Here is a 20,917-nt window from a genome sequence, read left to right as displayed (position 1 = left end):
TTCAATTTCCTTGGTGTCAACATCTCTGAAGATCTACCCTGGACCCAACATTTTGATGCAACAAAGAAGGCATGACAGCAGCTATATTTCATTAGGAGTTTGCAGAGATGTGGTATGTCACCAAAGGCTCGAGCAAGTTTCTACCAATGTGCCATGGAGGGCACTCTGATTGGTTGTATCACCATCTGGTATGGAAGGGCCACTGCACAGCATCAGAAAAAGCTGCAGAAAGTTGCAAACTCAGTCAGCTCCACCATGGGCACTAGCCTCCCCAGCATCCAGAACACCTTCAAAAGGCAATGCCTCAGAAAGGCAATCCATCATTAATGACCCCCACCACCCAGAACATGACCTCTTCTCATTGCTACCATCAAAGAGGAGATACAGGAGCCCCAAGAACACACCTGTGTTCTAAGAGCAGCTTCTTCCCCTCTGCATCAGATTTCCAAACTGATAATGAACCCATATACACAAACTCATGACTTTTTCTCACTCTCTTTTTGCAAATTTCACAACATATGCCAGTGATATTAAAAACTGATTTTGATTCTGATTCTGATATTCAAATGTCCATCTAACAACCTCTTAAATGCCATTATTGCACTTGCTTCCCCCATTATCCCTGGGACCCCATTCCAGGCACTGATCATCATCTGTGTAAGAAAAAAGCCTACCTCCACACATGTCCTTTAAACATCCCCCCTCACCGCACTCAGCTTACATGTTTGTCTTCCAGTGTTTGATTCTCTACCCTGTGAAAAAGATTCTTATTGTCTTCCCTATCTGTGTCTCTTCCATCAGATCTTCCCTCAGCCTCCAATGCACTAGAGAAAACAACCCGAGTTTGTCCAACCCCGCCTTAGAGATCATACCCTCTAATTCAGGCATCATCCTGGTGAATCTCTTTTGCACCCTTTCTCCACAACCTTCCTGTAATGGTGGGACCAGAACTGCACACAATACTCCAAGTGCAGCCTATCCAGAGTTTTATGTAACGGCAACATGACTTGCTTATTCTTATATTCAAAGTCCTGACTAATGAAGGAAAGCATGCCTTATGCCTTCTTTACCGTCCTATCTGCTGGTCTGACCACAGTCAGGGAGCCATGGACTTGGACATCTAGATCTATCTGCACCACAATATATATTTGCTTACATTTGAATTCTCAATGATCAACACTTCACACTTTTAAACTCCATCTGCTATTTCTCCACATACATATCTGTAATCGATCTACATTCTAAAAGGGCAGCATGGTAGCACAGTGGTTAGAACAATGCTTTACAGTACTAGTAACCCGGGTTCAATTCCCATCACTGTCTGTAAAGAATTTGTACGTTCTCCCCGTGACCACGTGGGTTTCCTCTGGGTGCTCCAGTTTCCTCCCACAGTCCAAAGACATATGAGTTGGTAGGTTAATTGGTCATTGTAATTTGTCCTGTGATTAGGGTCGGGTGGAATCAGGGGTAGCTGGGTGGCACGGCTCAAAGGGCCTATTCCATGTTGTATAAAAAGTAAATAAAAAATGTCTTTGTATCTTTTGAAAATATCTTCTACAACGCCATCATTTTCTGTGCTATTTGCAAACCTACTACTCACCTACTTACATTTCAGTAGATTTATAGATATTTAGAATTGATGGCAGATTAATGCATTTTACCTAAATTTATTGTTTTTAAAATATTCTTTAGGTCAATTTAAATTTTTTAGAATACATCTAAGAAACTTGAAAGCAAAGGGTCACATCAGGGCCAATGACTGCCTAATCTAATGAAAGGGAGAGAATGGAGTCCTACAGTCCCATCCGTGGAATTAGCAGAGGGTGAAGATGGTGGTAAAACAGTGCAGTTGAGACAGAGCCCAGCTCAACATTGGGTTCGACATCTATTTTATAAATGCCTTCCCTCGGCTTCTTTACTGATCAGAGTAGCTCTTTGCTACTCCACTCCCCTCACCACACTCAACGACTGCATCGAACAATTTCTTCTATCTTCAATAAAATTTCTCTGCTACGCACATCTTGCTCTTTGGGCATTCCAAAGGGGCTATTCCCTTTGCAATTCCCTTGGTCACCCTTCCGATAATTTCCCTTCTCACCCCAATTTCCCAAGCAACTGCAGAAAGTACAACATCTGTTATCTTTCCTCATTCTTTCCTGCCACCCAGGGACCTAAACAATGATTCACTTGCCCTTCTTCCAGTGCAGAGTTCTACATTCACTGCTCAGGTAATGCTCTCTTCTATTTCGTAAAAAAAAACAGAAATAAAAGGTAATGAGATGGTGTTCATGGGTTCAATGTCCATTTTAGAAATCAAATGGCAGAGGGGAAGAAGCTGTTCCTGGAACACTGTGAGTGTGTCTTCAGGCTTCTGTACCTCGTTCCTGACAGTAACAATGAAAAGAGCACATGTCTGGGGAGGAGGTGATCTTTAATGATGGACACCACCTTCCTAAGCAAAGCTCCTCGAAGATGTCTTGGATACTACGAAGGCTTCTACCCATGATGGCGATAACTAATTTTACAAGTTTCTGCAACATACTTCAGTCTTGCGCAGTGACCCCACCACCATAGCAGATGGTGATGTAGCCAGTCAGAATGCTCCCCGCGGTACATCTTCAGTTAAAACCTTTACTTCAATGTTTGGTGGAATTTAGGTATTATTATATCATGCATTTGAATCCATCACTGCTACTTTATGTTTTGAGTTCAGTATAAAATAGGTGATAAAACTGATGACTCATATGTTCTTTGAATATTCAATATCCAATATGATATAAATAGTGAGTAGGATGAACACAGTCAATTAAGGTAATTTTTTTTTAGAAATAAATGGTTATATAAAATCGGGGGTTTTGGGGAGTGGGTAGAGTAGTTGAAAATGACGCCCTTGGGACTTTTTGAAAACAGATCTTCCTAACCTAAATAGCAAGACATTGTGTCTGTTCTAAAAGAATCAACTCAGTAGCTTTGCTGGCAGTATAAACTCTAACACCACGGTTCTACCTTCAACAACCTGGCACTTGATAAGATAATTACAAATTTTCTAAATTTGTGATGCATATACACTCCTCCTACTCTCCCAGGGGTGTTATTTACAAAATGAGCCGACAATGCAAAATATTCATCCAAGTGTAGTCGTATTTAATTTATCATTGTCTCATTATCACTACCAGAATTACTGTCATATTTGTGCTGGTATCAGGGTTGTTACACTTTGTGTTGGCGATATGGTAATATATCTTCCAGGTGGATAAACTTGAAAATTTTCTTTAGTAATTTGTTTATACTTATAGTTTGCTATGCAGCAACATTTTTTTGAAAGAATACCTCCCAAGAGAACCTCCCTTGGAAAAAAAGAAGCTAGATATACTGAGAAAGGGTTATTTGAGTTTAGTCTCTGAGTGAACCTGTTTTTCAGGCTAATCCCTTAAAATACCTGTCCAACAATGGCCTGCATCATTAAAATGTACATTTCTAGTGTTTACACATACAGACACACACACATACACAGAATACAAACCTGTGCAAATTTATACTATTGGACCAAGGCAGTACAGCACGAGACTAACTGCAGTACAAGCAAGCACAGTGCAAAGGTGCAAGAAGTGTACAGGTTTCTATGTAAAATAAAAGTTAGAAAAAAGAACCCACGTTCAATGTCAATAAGAAATTAGAATTACTGAACATTCTACTGCTGGTCTGATGAACTTTAAACCTTTGGTGAACAGAAATCTCTTCGGCAGTTGCATTGTAATTCCAAAAGATTTATTGCAGTAGATCAGCATAATAAATGGCTGATGCCTTTTGCAACTAAGCCATTGGTGAGGACAATCACGTTTTTTAAAATATGTAACCACTCCATGAAAGTGGCATTAAATCTGTACAGCATGTCTATTGCTTCCTTCTCTATTAGAAGGACATAACAGATATTCTGTTACAGTTCTTTGGACAGCTGGTCATCCCTGAAAGTTGAGAAGCTATTACATAATTTATCAAGCTGCCTTTGGAATATCAACTCTATGCAGATTTTCAGTTAACTATCAGCACGGATTAATTTTGTTTGGATTAAACACCCTCACTACTTCAAGAGAAACTATTACATCCATAGGAATGTCAACATTTTTAGCTGGATGTGGAAAGCCATTGATAAATATATGGAATGAAGCATAGAGTCACAGTTCCATAGAGCACAAAAACAGGCCCTTTGCCCACCGAGCCCATGTTGAACTGTTTTTCTGCCTAATCCCTTTGCATCTGCAGTATAGCCCTCCACACCCTGCCTATTTACTGTATGTACCAATCCAAAACTTCTCTTAAATGTTGCAATTCACCACTTCCTCTGGCAGTAAGCATAAGGAACATGAGGAGCTGGGGACCATAAAGGGTATTGGCCCCTCCAGGATGCTTTCTCCTATGCCCCCTAGTACCTTTCAGTATTTCAATATCTCCTCATTGAATGTTGTCAATGACTCTGCTCCAAGCTCTCTATGTTAGAGAATTCCAAAGACTCATAATATCCAGAGGGCGATTTGAACCTCATCTCAGTCTAAACTAGCACCAAGATTCCAAGTCCTTTCACTAATAGAAGCATCTCACTGCATCCAAACTGATGTTTTCTCTCAAAATTCCATTATTTCGAAATGATTGTATTCTTTCAGTGAGTATAGGGTCCACACACTCAACCTTACTTCGCATGTGAACCTCTTCAACCAGGGATCAGCCTAATCACTGTCCCTCGTGCAAGTACACCCTTTCTGAAATATGAAGACAAGATGATATGCAATATTGTGGGATCTCATCTTCCCTATTTTATATTCCAAAACCCTTGCAGTACAGGCCAACAGACCATCTGTTCTTTCATTATGTGCCGTGTGGTAAGACGTTAGCAATCTTGGTCAAGCTTCTTCTGGGCAGCAGTCTTTACAAGACGGATAACCCCAAACTATTATCAATACTCTTAGATATTGTCTGCCTGGCATTAGTGGCCACATAACCAGGACTTGTGATATGCACCACCTTGTCCCATGGCTCCATGTGATCCTGATCAGGGGGCTAAGCAGGTGCTACACACACAAAATACTGGTCAGGCCAGGCAGCCTCTATGGAAAAGAGTACAGTCAACGTTTCAGCCAAGACCCTTCAACAGGATGGAAGAAAAAAAGATGAGGGGTAGATTTTAAATGTGGGTGAGGGGAGAGAGAAACACAAGGTGATAGGTGAAACCGGGAGGAGGACGGATGAAGTAAATAGCTGGAAAGTTGATTGGTGAAAGAGATACAGGGCTGGAGAAGGGGTTGTGTGATAGGTGGGGATAAAAGGCCATGGAAGAAAGAAAAGGGGGAGGAGCATCAGAGGGAGGCAATGGGCAGGCAAGGAGATAAGGTGAGAGAAAGAAAAGGGGATGGGAACTGGTGAAGGGGATGGCTGGAGGGGAGCGATTACCAGAAGTTCAAGAAATTGATGTTCATGCCATCAGGTTGGAGGCTACGCACATCTTGCCCAAGGGTGACCTGCAGGCCAGCGGAAGGAAGGAGCGCCTTACACCTCATTTGGTAGAGATGTATCTCCACTCCACCATCCCAAACAGACCCTTAGTCTTCCAATTTGTTTTACCTATATGCTCTCATTTTGCGTTTCGTATACTTAGGCACTTCTCGTCCCTTGGCACCACACCATTTTCTGGGCCCAGTCCACTTAATTAAAAATTTTCTTTTCTTTGTTCTTTCTGGTGGATAATCTTACATTTTTCCACATTGTGCTACATAGACCAACTTCTTGCCCACTCATTTAACCGTGCAAGGAAGCACAATAGTGTGGCAATTATCACAATCACTTCATGGTGCTGGCTGTCAGATCAGGGTTGATTCCCACTGCCATCTGTGAGGAGTTTGCACATTCTGTCTGTGATGTTGTTGGTTTCCTCTGGGTGCCCTGGTTTCCTCCCACATTCCAATGATGATTGGGTTAGAGCTAGTGACTTGTGGCCATGCTATGCTTGTGACAGAAGAGTGGCGACGCTTTCCCAGCAAAATCCTCGCTGATTTGATTTGACGCACACAAAACATTTCACTGCATATTTAAATTTTTTGATGTACACATGATCAATAAACCAGGAAATCATAAGCCAGTGAGCCTGATATCAGTAGTGGGAAAGTTATTGAAAGGTATTCTAAGGGACTGGATATATGAGTATTTGGATAGGTGTGGACTAATTAGGATAGTCAGCATGGCTTTGTACCTGGTAGGTCATGTCTAACCAACCTTATAGAGTTTTTTGAGGAAGTTACCAGGAAAGTTGATGAAGGCAAGGCAGTGGATGTTGTCTACATGTAACTTAGCAAGACATTTGACAAGGTCCTGCATGGGAGGTTGGTCAAGAAAGTTCACTCGCTTAGCATTCGAGATGAGGTAAGAAATTGGATTAGACATTGGCTTTGTAGGAGAAGCCACAGAGCAATAGTAGATGGTTGCCTCTCTGACTGGAGGCCTGTGACTGGTGGAGTGCCGCAGGGATCAGTGCTGGATCCATTGTTGTTTGTCATCTATATTGATAAAATGGATGATATTGTGGTTAAATGAATTAGCAAATTTGCAGATGACACCAAGATTGGCCATGTAGTGGAGATTATCATGGCTTGCAGCGGGACCTGGACCAGCTGGAAAAATGGGCTGAAAAATGGCTGATGGAATCTAATCCAGACAAGTGCGAAGTGTTGCACTTCGGAAGGACCAACCAGGGTGGGTCTTACACAGTGAATGACAGGACTTTGAGGAGTGCTGTAGAAGAAAGGGATCTGGGAATACAGGTCAAGAATTCATTGAAAGTGGCGTTACAGGTAGTTAGGGTCATAAAGAAAGCTTTTGGCATATTGGTCTTACTAAATCAAAGTACTGAGATGCAATGTTATATTGAAGTTATAAAAGACATTGGTGAGGTCTAATTTCGAGTATTGTGTGCAGTTTTGGTCACCTACCTGTAAGATAGATGTAAATAAGGTTGCAAGAGTACAGAGAAGATTTAGAAGGATATTGCTGGGACTGGAGGACCTGAGTTATAATGAAAGGTGGAATAGGTGAGGACCTTATTCCTTGGAACATAGGAGATTGAGGGGAGATTTGATAAAGGTATACAAAATTATGAGGGGTATAGATAGGGTAAATGCAAGCAGGCCTTTTCCACTGAGATGCGGTGGGATTACAACTACAGTGATGGGTTAAGGGTGCAAGGTAAAAACTTTAAGGGGAACTTGAGGGGAAACTTCTTCACTCAGAGGGTCATAAGAGTATGGAATGAGCTGCAGCACGTGGCTCATGCAAGCTCGATTTCAACATTAAGAGAAGTTTGGATAGGTACATGGATGGTAGAGGTATAGAGGGCTATGGTCGTGCAGGTCAATGGAAGTAGGCAGTTTAAATTGTTCAGCATAGACTAGATAGGTTGAAGGGCATGTTTCTTTGACTCTGTGACTCTATGACTCTAAATAAAGTTAATCTTTTTCAGCTTTAACTTTCTATATCACTTTGTAGATTCTTTGTATCTTTTCCACAACTTGCTAACCTAAATATTTAGTTCAGCTACAGTTAATTGTTCCTTCCCTCATCCAGTCATGAGAACAGGCTATGAAGAGCTGAGGATCCAACACTAATCCATGTGGCATCCCATTTTTTACTGCTTGCCAACTGAAAAATAATAATTTATTCCAATTCTCTACTTTCTGCATATTACCTTCAATATCATGCACTTATATCTTGTGCAGTAACCTTTATGTGCTTCATTTTTATCTGCCAATTTAACAATATTGTCTCTGCTTGTTTGTTTTATTGTTTTGCAAATATCCTACCATTACTTCCTCAATAATGGATTCCAGCATTTCCCCAATGACTAATTGCCCTACAGTTTCCTGTTTTCTCTCTCCTTGGTTTCTTGAATAGTGTTGTTATATTTGCAGTTTTCCATTCCTTTGGGACTCTCCAGAATGCAGAATCTTGGGCAGCATTTTATTAAAGCTAAACTAAGGTAATTTTCCCACAGTATATTCTGTTACTCCAAATATTAGCCCAGAGAGGTAAACAAACAGACTCTTTGGCCAGATAGTTACTTATGATTTGCACAGGCTAAATTAAGCACACTTAAGAAACAAAGATAAAGAAAAATAAGTCCTGAAAAAAGGCCTCAGCCAGAAACGTTGACTGTTTATTGCCCTCCATAGATGCTTCCTGATGTACTGTTCCTCCAGCATTTTGTATGTGTTTCTCAAGATTTCCGGCACCTTGTGTTCATGGTGCAAGGCACAAATGTTGCCATTAACAAGAATCATTGTGATTAAAATAAACATTTGTGAATAACAAGTATTATAGTAAATGATTACTTGATACTAATGTTCAAAGTTGAAAGTTGAAAGTACATTTATTATCAAAGTGTGTATACATCATACAATCTTCAGATTCACCTCCCTACAAAACAAAGAAACCCATTAAAAAAAGAAGTCCACTGAACACCCACTTTGCAGAGAGAAAAAAAGAAATTGTGCAAACAATAAAAGTAAGCAAATGGCATTCAGAACTGAGCTTTATGAGACAGAGTCTGTCAACAGACATGATGCCATGGCCTCAGTTCAGCGCAGAGCCAAGTAAATGTCATGAAGCTGAACTGGTTTGGCTCCCTTACTCTGGGAAAAGACTCAGACTATCTGCCCTATTTGAGCCTCTTGTAATCATCTAAACCTAGGACAAGGCATTGGTCAGACAACACTTGGAGTATTGCAAGCAGTTTTGGGCCCCTTATCTTAGAGAGGAGGTACTGGCATCGGAGAAGGTCCAGAGGAGGTTCACAAGAATGATCCTAAGTATTGTGGGGTTATCGTATGAGGAGCATTCATGGCTCTGGATCTACACATGCTGGAGTTTAGAAGAATGAGGGGGTATCTCATTGAAACCTATTAAATACTGAAAGCCTAGATAGAGTGGTTGTGGAAAAGATGTTTTCTATAGTGAAAGATATCTTTTTAGAACATAGATGAGGAGAATTTTTTTTTAGCCAGAGGGTGGTGAATCTGTGGAATTCATTGTCACTAAGAGTTGTGGAGGTCATGTCATTGGGGATATATTTGGGAGACTGAAAATCTGGGTGAGTCGTGCCACAATGGCAACCTCTCATTCAGTGTCAGCAAGACGAAGGAGGTGATTGTTGACTACAGGCGGAAACCAGAAGTCCATGAGCCAGTCCTCATTAGGGAGTTAGAGGTGGAGAGGGTCAGCAACTTTAAATTCTTTGGTGTTATCATTTCAGAGGTTCTGTCCTGGGTCCAGTACAAAGAAAGCACAGCAGTGCCTTTACTTTCTTAGAAGTTTGCAAAGATTGGGCATGTCATCGAAAACTTTGACAAACTTCTATAGATACTCAGTGGAGAGTACTGGTTGCATCACCACCTGGAATGGAAACACCAATACCCTTGAATGAAAACTCCCTACCATTGAGCACAACTACACAGAGCACTGTGCAGGAAAGCAATGACCCACGCCATCCAGGCCATGCTCTTTTCTTGCTGCTGTCATCATGAAGGAGGTACGGGTACTTCAGGACCCATTCCACCAGGTTCAGGAACAGTTATTACCCCTCAACCATCAGGTTCTTGATGGTTTTTCACTCAATTTCACTCACTCCAGCACAAAACTGTTCCCACAACCTATGGACTCACTTTCCAGGATGCTTCAACCCATGTTCTCGATATTTATTGTTTATTAATTTATTCATTTTTGTGTTTGCACAGCTTGTTTTATTTTGCACATTGGTTGTTTGTCCATCTTGTTGGGTACAGTCTATCAATGATTCTATTGTGTTTTTTTTTGTATTTAATGTGAATGCCCACAGGAAAGTCAATGTCAGAGTTAAATATGTGACATATTTGCACTTTGTTAATAAATTTGCTTTGAACTCTGTATTAGTAAGAATGTCAAAGTTTATGGGGAGAAGGTAGGAGAATGGGGTTGAGAGGTATAATAAATTAACCATGATGGAATGGCGGAGCAGACTTGATGGGCCAAATGGTCTAATTCTGCTCCTATGTCTTGTGGTCTTACACATCTTACACATTAGTGTAATATTTATTTCCTGCATATTTTAGCAAAGACACTAAATCACTAAAGATATGGAGTTTATTACTAGCATGAAAATGGAAGACAGAAGAACATATTAGGAGATCATCCATTAAAATTACAGGAGTGATTCAGAGGTTAGGACACTTTGAGAAGATTTTTTCTTTCTTTGTCACACAAGCAAGTACTTGCTTTAATAACTTTGTTTTAACTTCTCTTCCTGATTCACAATAAACACAGAGCATACTCTGAAGGTGGAATTTAAATCAATACCAAACCTGGATTTTAAACTTGACAATCATGCTGGCAATAATAGAAAAAATTCATTATGGCCCTTGTGCTCATTAAACCCTTGTGTTTCCCACTCCCAGATGATTACAAATATGGAACATCATGAAAATCTGTGGCTAGTGTTACGAGAATACACATAAAATTAAGATGTTTGCTGGCCTGGGCTAGCATCAGTGGCATCAGCAGTTGGTCTGCCACCTGCCCTCAGGGGAAGGAGAGATAAGGAACAATGGAGCAGCGTCTGGAGATGGGTAATGAAGGGATGTGGGAGGAAGAGCTGTCTGGAGCGGCTCCCCCCTTTGAACCCTGAACTGTTTGAAGTGATGGACAGGCGATACCCCAGCAGGGGGATAAAAAGGGACAGGTTCGCTAAGACAGGACACACGCCACCCGAGGTAACGAGACCCTGGAAGCGGTGCGCTTCTCACGAGTGGGTGAGAAGTCCCAGACAACGACAAGGGTGGAAAGGTACGATCAGCGGGAACCCGGTGTGTGTCCGCCCTTGCCTGGGTGCCGGGTTCACTGCAGAGGATCGACCGCATCTGGAGGAGGGGTCACAGTCGGTGACCTCAGGTGACATCACCAAGGACCCGCCCAAAAGCTGTTTGTGAGCCATCTCGCTGGTCTGTGAGCCATCTTGCTGGTCTGTGAGTGAAGCCGTTCTGAATGATGAGTTGTTCCTATTCTATCTCTCTCTTCCCCCACGTTGTCCACCGCCATGGCAACGATTACTGCGAACTGAACTACTAAACTGGACTGAACTTTGAGTCATTTTGAAATTGGTCATTTACCCCTAGACAACGATAGAGCTTGATTGATGCTGTTATCTTAATTCTGTGCACATGTGTGTTTATCATCACTGAACTGTTGCATTTATTATCCTTTCGATTACTGTGTTGCTTGTTTCTTTAATAAAACTTTCTTAGTTCTAGTACTCCAGACTCCAACTGAGTGATCCATTTCTGCTGGTTTGGCAACCCAGTTACGGGGTACGTAACACTAGCTACAGCCAAATGAAAATATAGGATTCTATTTCCCATTGGCAATGATTTGTTTCATATATAGTTTATTATTTATTGCTTCTGTGCGAGGTAGTAGTTTAAATTATGTTCTCACTTTTAAAATATATTTGTCTTTTACTTTCCCTTGAGGTTAAACTAGAAATTAGTCTTTCAGTTTGCAGGAAGGGACAATTTTCTGGGAGGCAGCATTCTGGAGGAGGAGAAGCAGCTATCTTCTAATTAAACACCTCCAGATTTATGACACTCACCACTTACTTTTTTGTATGAGTATATTGATTCCCATCATTAGCCAACTAAACTTAAATCATCACTGCAAATCAATAAACTGGCAACCAGGTCAAGAAGCAGAAACTGCAAAAAAAAAGCTAAGAAAAAATTGGAGGATTGGACTAACACAATAAATTGAGCCAAGGAATTGATCAAGGACCACCTTTGCCTTGAACTTACAGGCAGGGTAGAACTCCAGTCTAACGCGGAGTTAATCCTGTTCCAAATTTCCGGGGTGGTTCATTTAGCGGACAAGGGCCGGAGTTTTGCCAAATATGTCAAACTCATTAATTTTTAAATGCTTAGTCTTGTTCCATGTAGTTTCAGACAACCTCAAATCTCTACAGCAGCTTTGTGAACAACAACATTTCCCTGTTTACTTGAATCAATATGCGCATCAGCTGAGGGATGTTTGGCATTTGTAGCTCTGTTGGTTTCCAGGCTGTGATAGATTGCAATCACATAACTATCCAGAACAGGAAGGACTTTCACTGGCAAGCATTCAGACACAAATATAATTCTTTGCCAGTTTCCATAGTGATAGTCATGACACTTCGCTTCAGAAATACTCATTCATTGCTGCAATTTTTTTATGCACCTAATAAGCATGAGAGAATGGGTGCTCAAAGTCCTGGGGTCCTATTACCATCCCCCACCTCACAACACTAATTAGTTCAGTATGTCTTTCTATGATCACATTACATAAAGACTCACCGGGTACAGTTCAAAGACATGGCACACGGAGTGTACTTCTGGCTTAATAATGCAAAGATTCAAGTATCGTGACACTGCCCTGACAAGGTGTGCTCATCGTATTGTACCGCATTTTACACAACTGCGGAATGCAAGGAACACTGGAATTGGAAAAAGCAGAACATCAGGAAAAGCATCATCCATTAAGGAAGAAATATGCCTGAAAAGCAAAAAAAAAAAGAAACATTTATTAGGATGGTGTCCTCGTCAGTGCTGATGAAGCATCTTTGGACCAAAATGTCCACCGTTTATTCCTCACCATAGATGCCGCCTGACCTGCTGAGTATCTCCAAAATTTTATGTGCGTTGCTTTGGATTTCCAGCATCTGCAGAATCTTTCTGTTTATTTATTAGGATGGTAGTGTAAGGTTTGAAGAATGAATCAAGTGTACCTTAGTGGAGTCATACATTTAACTGTGCTTCATAATGGGGTATTTTTTCTTCTCCTATATCAGAATGAGGATGTATTACTTACACTGTGGTTTTGGGGGGTAATGGGATGGCTGATGCAATATGTACGAGCCACAAACTCTTCCATTGATGAAGCAGGTGAAGCATTGTTGTCTTCATACCAGTCCACGATACAACCAGTCAGGATACTACTCACTGTGCATCTACTGACGTTTGTCAAAGTGGTAAAGGTTCTCCAATGGAAGTGTGAGGTAGGGCAGTTCTAAAGTTTTGACCCATCAATGCTGGAGGAACAGCAATATGTTTCCAAGTCAGGATGGTATGTGACATAGACAGCCACATGATGATGGTGTTGTTCTTATACACCTGTCACCCTTGTTTCTCTTGGTGATGGGGGTTGCATTCAGATGCCAAAAAAATAAAATCAGAAACATTCATCGTACTTAAAATGTACATAACTATGTATAAGTAAAGAACCAGAGCCACAGGCTTTGTGCTAGAATGTGGATTACACTAAAATTCTTTTTTTTCACTGAAACACACATTATGACTGAATGGTCTCATCTCCACTGTAAGTTTTCAATGAGGCTAAGAAGTGAGTCTGGTGGAACCGGCAGCATTGGGACGAACACAAGAGCCCACTTCTCTGATTAACAATTAGACATTGTGAAAGCAGAGATGAATGTTCAAGGTAAGTATGGAGAAGCAACACACACAAAATGCTGGAGGAACTCAGCAGGCCAGGCAGCCTCTATGGAAAAGAGTACAGTCGACGTTTTGAGCCAAGATCCTTCGGCAGGACTGGAGAAAAAAGCTGAGGAGTAGATTTAAAAGGTGGGGGGAGGGGAGGGAGAAGTACAAGGTGATCGGTGAAACCAGGAAGGGGAGGGGTGAAGTAAAGAGTTGGGAAGTTGATATGTGAAAGAGATACAGGGCTGGAGAAGGGGGAGTCTGATAGAAGGGGATAGAAGGCCATGGAAGAAAGAAAAAGGGGGAGGAGCACGAGACGGAGGCGATGGGCAAGCAAGGAGGTAAGGTGAGAGAGAGAAAAGGGGGTGGAGAATCGTGAAGGAGAAGGGGAGGGGAGAATAACTGGCCCACCCAAAAGTAGAAGAGAGCTTTACTCAGAACATGGGAAAGCATGTGATTCATCAGAGAAGGTCGCTTGACCGTTTTAAGTGCATTAAGAGCAGCTCAGGTAGTACAAATATTTAACTCATAATCAAGACAACAGGACACAGGAGCAGAATCAGGCCATTCAGCCACTGTGCCTTCTCCGCCATTCCATCATGGCTGATTTACTATCTCTTTCAACCCCATTCTCCTGCCTTCTTCCCATAACATTTGACAACCTTTACTAATCAAGAACTTATAATCCTTTGCTTTAAATATACCCAAAGACTTGGTCTCCACAGCCACCTGAATTCCACAGATTCACCACCCGCTGGCTAAAGAAATTCAGAATCAGAATCAGGTTTATTATCACCGGCATGTGTCTTGAAATTTGTAGCAGTTCAATGCAATACATAATACAGAAGAAGAAAAAAAGTGAATAAGTGAATCAATTACAGTATATGTATATTGAATAGATTAAAAATCATGCAAAATCAGAGGTAGTGTTCACAGGTTCAATGTCCATTTAGGAATTGGACGGCAGAGGGGAAGAAGCTGTTCCTGAATCGCTGAGTCTGTGCCTCAGGCTCTGTACCTCCTACCTTCTAGTAACAGTGAGAAAAGGCCATGCCCTGGGTGCTGTCTGTCTGAGACACCGCTCCTTGAAGATGTCCTGGGTACCTTGTAGGCTAGTACCCAAGATGGAGCCGACTAAATTTATGACCTTCTACCCACAGTCATGGGTATAAAGAGAGTAGAGCAGTGGGCTAAGCACACACCCGAGGTGCACCAGTGTTGATGGTCAGCGAGGAGGAGATATTATCACCAATCTGCACAGATTGTGGTCTTCCGGTTAGGATGTTGAGGATCCAGTTGCAGAGGAAGGTGCAGAGGCCCAGTTTCTGTAACTTATCAATCAGGATTGTGGCACTTCCTTATCTCTATTCTAAAGTGTCGTCCCTCTATTCTGAGGCTATGAAGTTTGATCCCAGATACCCCTGCATTCTCTTTACATCCACTCTATCTAGTCCTCTCAATATTTAATAGCTGGTCTTCATTCTGTCATGAGCAGCTGTATTTCTTTTTAGTTAAACCTCCACTCTTCCGTCTACTTGTTTTGCATTTCTAATTGTTGAAATAGAATCTGAACTCCCGTGTTGCATGCTAATATGCACTATCACAGCGTGTTTAGGGAGGTGCTGATCATATTACATAATTGTTTTTGCACTTGTACATTCACATAGCACACAAGGTACGTCACTTAATGGATTTCCTTGGCTAAAGGGTTAAATTTGACTTCATGTATGTAAACTGGTGTTGCCACAGAAGCAAGTATGAGCGCACTTCACTAACAATATCAATTATCTGAACATAGAGTACTCTGTATCTAAATATTTTCCAATAGTAACATGAGCACCCTAGACATAGTCATACAGCATGGAAACAGGCCCTTTGGTCCAAATGGTCCATGCTGACCATGACTCTCATCTAAGCTAGTCCCATGGGCCTGAGTTTGACCCATATCCCTCTAAACCTACCCAACCCTTGTACACATCCAAGCATCCGTTAAATGGTGTTAATATATCTCTGGCCCAATACAGTCAGTTGCTCATTGAGGTTCTGTTCATGTTACTGTTGGTGGTGAAATCAGTCTGAAGACTTTCAGCACTGTTATTACATTTGCCAATGCAAAACGAGGGAGCAAAGAATTCTATTTTCCTTCAATGATCTCTCAATGTCCAGTCCTACTAACGGTAGTCACAGAAATGTTGCCAGAACACCGGTCAGAGACAGTAGTAAAATGTGAAAGATCATTTTTATCAGATAATTAAATACTGCAAAAATCAGAGCAGCAGTAAATCATTATGCTATGAGAATATTAAGATGCATAGAAAAAACTTCAGTCTAATCCTAGGCATTCTACAACATACAGTCCTACACTGAGGGATAATCAGGGATAAAAGAGGAAACATGCACCTAGAGGCAGAGGAATACTTTGCTTCAGTATTCACCAGTGAGAGCGACCTTGATGAATGTGAGGTCAGCATAGAACAGGCTGATGTGACGACGATAAGAAAGAGAACGTGCTGGAACTTTTGTTAAAGGTTAGCATCAGTAAGTCCCCTGAGCTGGATGGAATACACTCCTGATAGCTACGGGAAGAGAGGGAATAGATTGTTGTGGCTATTGAGATGATCTCAGTGTCCTCACAGAAGTGGTGCTACAAGATTGGAGGATGGTAAATGTTATTCCTTTGTTGAAGAAAGGGGGAATAGGGGTAACCCTGGGAATTACAGACTAGCGAGTCTTGTGTCACTGCTGAGAGAGAATTCTTAAAGACAAAATTTACGAGCATTTGGAGGAGCACAGTTTGATTAGGGTAGTTAACATGGCTTTGTGAGGCTTCAGACTGAAACTCAATTGGGTATTAAGAGACTTTCCAGTCTGCTGACAGAACAATTAAACTGGAAATACCCTTTGTGTCCAGCCTGGATTTTGCAATGGCAATGATGAAAACTAACAATATTCACCGTCAGTAAAAACTTATGGCAACCAGGATATCTAGGCTTCCAAACATGCTGTCAAAATGACTATGCAGGCTTTGCTCCAAGTAGATGCAGCTCAACCAGTGAGCGTCAGCTTCTATCAATTGGCCAGCACACATGAAATCAATTTAGAGCAAGTCTGTGGGAGTGCAAGGAATGTTTTCCCATCACAGAAGACAATAATGGAAGATTTAAAGTAGCATGTTGACTTAAAAATAAATTCCTAAAAAAACCTTTTCCCGTGGCAAACTAATTCAAAAAGAATTAACATTTCTGATCTAAAATTATTTACAACAGCTTACTAATTTAAAAAATTAAGGGCTGCTGGGTTTACATCATTCAAAGTGATTTGAAAGTTTCTAAATGCTTTCAAAGTTTTAAATTACTCTTCCTGCCAAACAATTCAAGCCAAATTAGGGTGGGTCTATCCAAGCATATTGAATAGGTTTTTCCTCTTTTTGTGGGCAAAGCTGGAGTTGATCCATACCATGTGACGTAATTTGAAGATGACTTGAAATGATGTTGAAGAGCTTGCCACAGAAAAATCTCCCAACATTTTGTCAAGTCTACTGCCCGTGGAGTGCATATCTCCACAGCTATACAGCAAGTTAAACAACTTGTCAAAAATCACCTGAGATGGAAGCTTTCTTCAGAGTTCTTAAATAAGATCTCTTACTTGTGAAACTGCAGAAAGCTAGGTAAAATACATATTAAATTTAATACAGAATCATTGTGTGCTTGAAGATACAAATACTGTCGAGTATTCTCACAATCAGTGTCAACCAAAGTAATACATATATACAACACTCATAACTTCGGTTCAGTTTGGCTTGGTTTGGTTTGGTTCGTATCCCGCAACCTGCCTATGGGTTGTAGGGATGCTTTTGCGTGTCTTGAGCTGGCAAGGCTTGGTAGCGCCCATACCTCTCCATGCCGGACAACAGCTGATGTCCTCCAACTCGGTGGCTCGCGCTGGTCTTGAACACACGGCCATTACAGTTCTTTGGGGGACTCACCCACCCTGGCCAGAGACCTCATCGACAAGGTTCTTCACCCAGTGGTGCTGTGTTAACACCACCCCCTCACGTCGTTTAGCCCCCAGCTGGAGCGGTGTATGGCGGTGTGCCACTAGGAGAGATGAGAGATTTAGGAGATGGATGAGGACCAGTGATGCCAGTCCATCCTACTCAATAGAGTATCTACCCAGAGCCCCCACAGCCCACTCCATAATTATACTGTGTAAACAAGAATAAACTTGTGACGCAACGATAACTTAACAATGATAAACGATAAACATAATAATTTATTTAAAATAAATCTACTAAATACTTACCATTATTAACAAAAACTTAATACTCACATATTGCTGTTCCACGTGCTTCAAATCAAATCAAAATGAACCCGCACAGGAAATGATACAGAAAACAACTTACACACAGGAAGTGATGTTGATAGAAAATGACCTGCACCTCTAGAGTCCAGAAGACCAAGTCCACATCAGAAAGATCACAGAGGGTTAGTATATTGTTATTACTTAAGTTCCTTCCAACCCTGCAATGCTGTACATGTGCAAAGAAGATAGATGACATTAATTGTCAGTTACACCCATTATTGCTATCAGTACAAATAAAGAGATCAGCACATTCTTGGCAAAAGTGATACACACATTTTCCAGGCAGTAAGAATTCTCATTTGCCAAGTTCTTATGCAAACATACAAATGGAATTTTGAAGCATTTTTAATTTTGTTAACTACTGAACTATGTTGAAGGAGTCATACCCACCTCATAATGGAAATATTATTGAGCAATACAAGTTCTCCCCTTTGGCTATTTTGAAAGGAAAACAAAGGAGAACAAGATAACATGAGTGTGTGATGCTACCAAACTGCCACTATTCCAGCAAAAGATAAGCAGACTCTACAATTATACTGGAGGACTATGTGACAAGCTCAACGATTGGTGATTCAAGATTCAAGATGATTTAATATCATTTCCTGTACACAAGTTTAAAGGAGAATGAAATAATTGTTGCTCTGGATCTGATGCAGCACAAAATAAACACAATAAGATAAAGAACACAATAACTAAAAAAACACAATAAATATATATTTAAATACATAAGATAGCTTATATACATAGATTGATTGTATGTCCATAAAGTGACTCTAGACACACGAGTGTCAGTACATAAGGAGACTCTGACAGGAAATGATAATTAGTGGTGGTGGGGTGGGTTAGTGGTGGAGACATTAGTCAGCTTCACTGTTGTGGAAAGTAGCCATTTTTGCGCCTGGTGGTCCTGGCGTGGATGCCGTGTGGACTTCTCCCTGCTGGGAGTGGAACAAACAGTCCATGAGCAGGTAGTTGGGATCCTTAATGATGTTACTGGCCTTTTTCTGACCTTGATGGCTGGTAGGCCTGTGCCAGTGATCCATCCGGCAGTTTTGACTACCTGTTGTAGAGCCTTCCTCTCTGCCACAACGCAGATTCCATACCGAGCAATGATGCAGCATCTGAGAAAGCTCCCTACTGTTCATCTGTATAAGGACATAAGCATTGCTCTGTATAGTCTAGCTCTCGTCACCCTCCTCAGAAAGCAGAGTGGTAGATGAGCTTTCTTGATTGTGTAGGATATGTTCTGGGACCATGAGAGGTTGTGCGAAATGTGGACTCCCAGGAGGTTGAAACTGCTTGCTGCCAATGTCAAGAGGGGTGTGAGTGGTGCGAGTTCTCCTGAAGTCGATAACCATCTCCTTTGTCTTGTTGACTTTGAGGAAGTGGTTTTTTGCCAGGCACCAGGCCTAGCGCTTTTCCACGTCCTCTTTGTAGACCGTCTCGATATTGTTAGTGATGAACATCACTGCTGTTGTGTCATCAGCAAATTTGACAATGGGATTACTTGGGTGTTTGGCTGTGTAGTCGTGTGCCAGCCAGAGTGTACAGCAATGGGCTCAGCACACAGCCCTGAATGGGACCCAGGCTGAAGATGATGAAGAGAGAGGAGCAGTTGTGCATTCTGACTATCTGAGGACCTGACTATCTTGGTTAGGAAGTCTAACTCTCTGTTGCACAGTGGTGTATTTAGACTGAGAGGTAGGAGTTTGTTCACCAAGGTCTATGGGACAATAGTGTTGAATGCTGAACTGAAATCCAGAAACAGCATTCTGACAAGTGTCACACACTAAATGCTGGAGGAACTGATGAAGGGTCTCAGTCCAAAATATCGACTGTTTACTTTTTTCATAGATGTTGCCTGGCCTGCTGAGATCCTCCAGCATTTTGTGTGCGTTGCTTGGATTTCCAGCATCTGCAGAATTTCTCGGCGTTGCTGTGACAAATGTCCTTGCTTCTAATCCTTGTTGTGATTTTACTTCAACAACCCTTCCCAAATAAGCAATACAATTTTCTTCACGATGACGTGCAAACCCAATCAAGTGAAAGTTCATCCACGCAAATCTAGCCTCATCAGCGTTCCTTTACGACAGCTAATTTTCAACATGAATGACAAGCCTGCTGATCAACATAGATACACTGATAAGCCCCAGAGGTGTCATCTGAATCAAATAATTGAGTATCTCATTTAAAAAAAGCAAGCCCAAAGACACGCTGCTGCCTGTAAGGACTTTGTATGCTCTTCCCAAGACTGAATGGGTTTCTTCTGGGTGCTCTAGTTTTCTCTCACAGTCCAAAGATGTACCAGCTGGTATGTTAATTGGTCATTGTAAATCGTCCTGTGAATAGGCTAGGGTTAAATCTGGGGTTGCTGAGCAATGCAGCTTGAAGGACCAGAAGGGCCTATTCCATGCTGTATCTCAATAAATCAATAACTGAATAAATAAATAACAATATTAAGCCATACACTCCAGAGTCAATGTGAATAGAAAATTATGAACTATCCCATATATGGGCAAGCCTATAGCAGAGTGGTAAGCAGCTAGAGTAATATCCATCTTGACCAGGCTCAGAAGTAAAGCCACAGATTGGTCCTCTAATCTTTCCAACAGCCCCTCCCCTCAGCAGCTTCCCACTTAATTCCTTCCACTACCTCAACCTTTCACAGAGTGATCAAAGGTAGGAAGCCATTGATATGCAGGTCTAAGTCTTAAACAGATGCTACATTAAATCAAACATCTCTTAATCAGAGCAAAAGGTCTTATTCTGGACAAATGTAAAACTACTAAAAGAATCTAACATATTTTAACTGTTCCTTGCTAATATTGAAATAATCTAGACTCTCACCAAGGAATGAAGTCAAACAGCTCCCAAGAAACTGCCCCAAGCAGAAACAAATTACACCCTGTTTCACACAAGAATGTTCTAATTTAGCCCATGTTCCAATTTAACAATATCCTTAAAAGAACAGGTGCATTGAAACATCTCAATCTCTTGATTGCCTACAAGTAATGTCACAATAT

General features: G+C 41.3%; 1 long non-coding RNA gene across 3 annotated transcripts; it reads right to left on the bottom strand.

Annotated features, from left to right (window-relative positions):
* Nucleotides 1-8,421: 8,421 nt before the first annotated feature.
* Nucleotides 8,422-18,376, bottom strand: LOC134355522 (uncharacterized). 3 transcript variants are annotated; one of them, XR_010020111.1, is made up of 5 exons: nt 18,285-18,376; nt 17,935-18,060; nt 17,426-17,629; nt 12,393-12,591; nt 8,422-8,457 (listed from the first exon to the last, which is right to left on the bottom strand). It is a non-coding gene; the product is annotated as an uncharacterized LOC134355522 (long non-coding RNA). The 3 variants fall into 3 exon arrangements; XR_010020110.1 differs by having other exon boundaries at nt 8,448-12,591; XR_010020109.1 differs by lacking the exons at nt 8,422-8,457; nt 12,393-12,591 and having other exon boundaries at nt 12,603-17,629.
* Nucleotides 18,377-20,917: the final 2,541 nt, after the last annotated feature.

This window comes from Mobula hypostoma, chromosome 13 (assembly GCF_963921235.1).
Source record: "Mobula hypostoma chromosome 13, sMobHyp1.1, whole genome shotgun sequence".
In the NCBI taxonomy this organism is placed as follows: Eukaryota; Metazoa; Chordata; class Chondrichthyes; order Myliobatiformes; family Myliobatidae; genus Mobula; species Mobula hypostoma.
The sequence above is the reverse complement of the archived record's forward strand: the minus strand, read 5'-3'. Positions and strand labels throughout refer to the sequence as shown.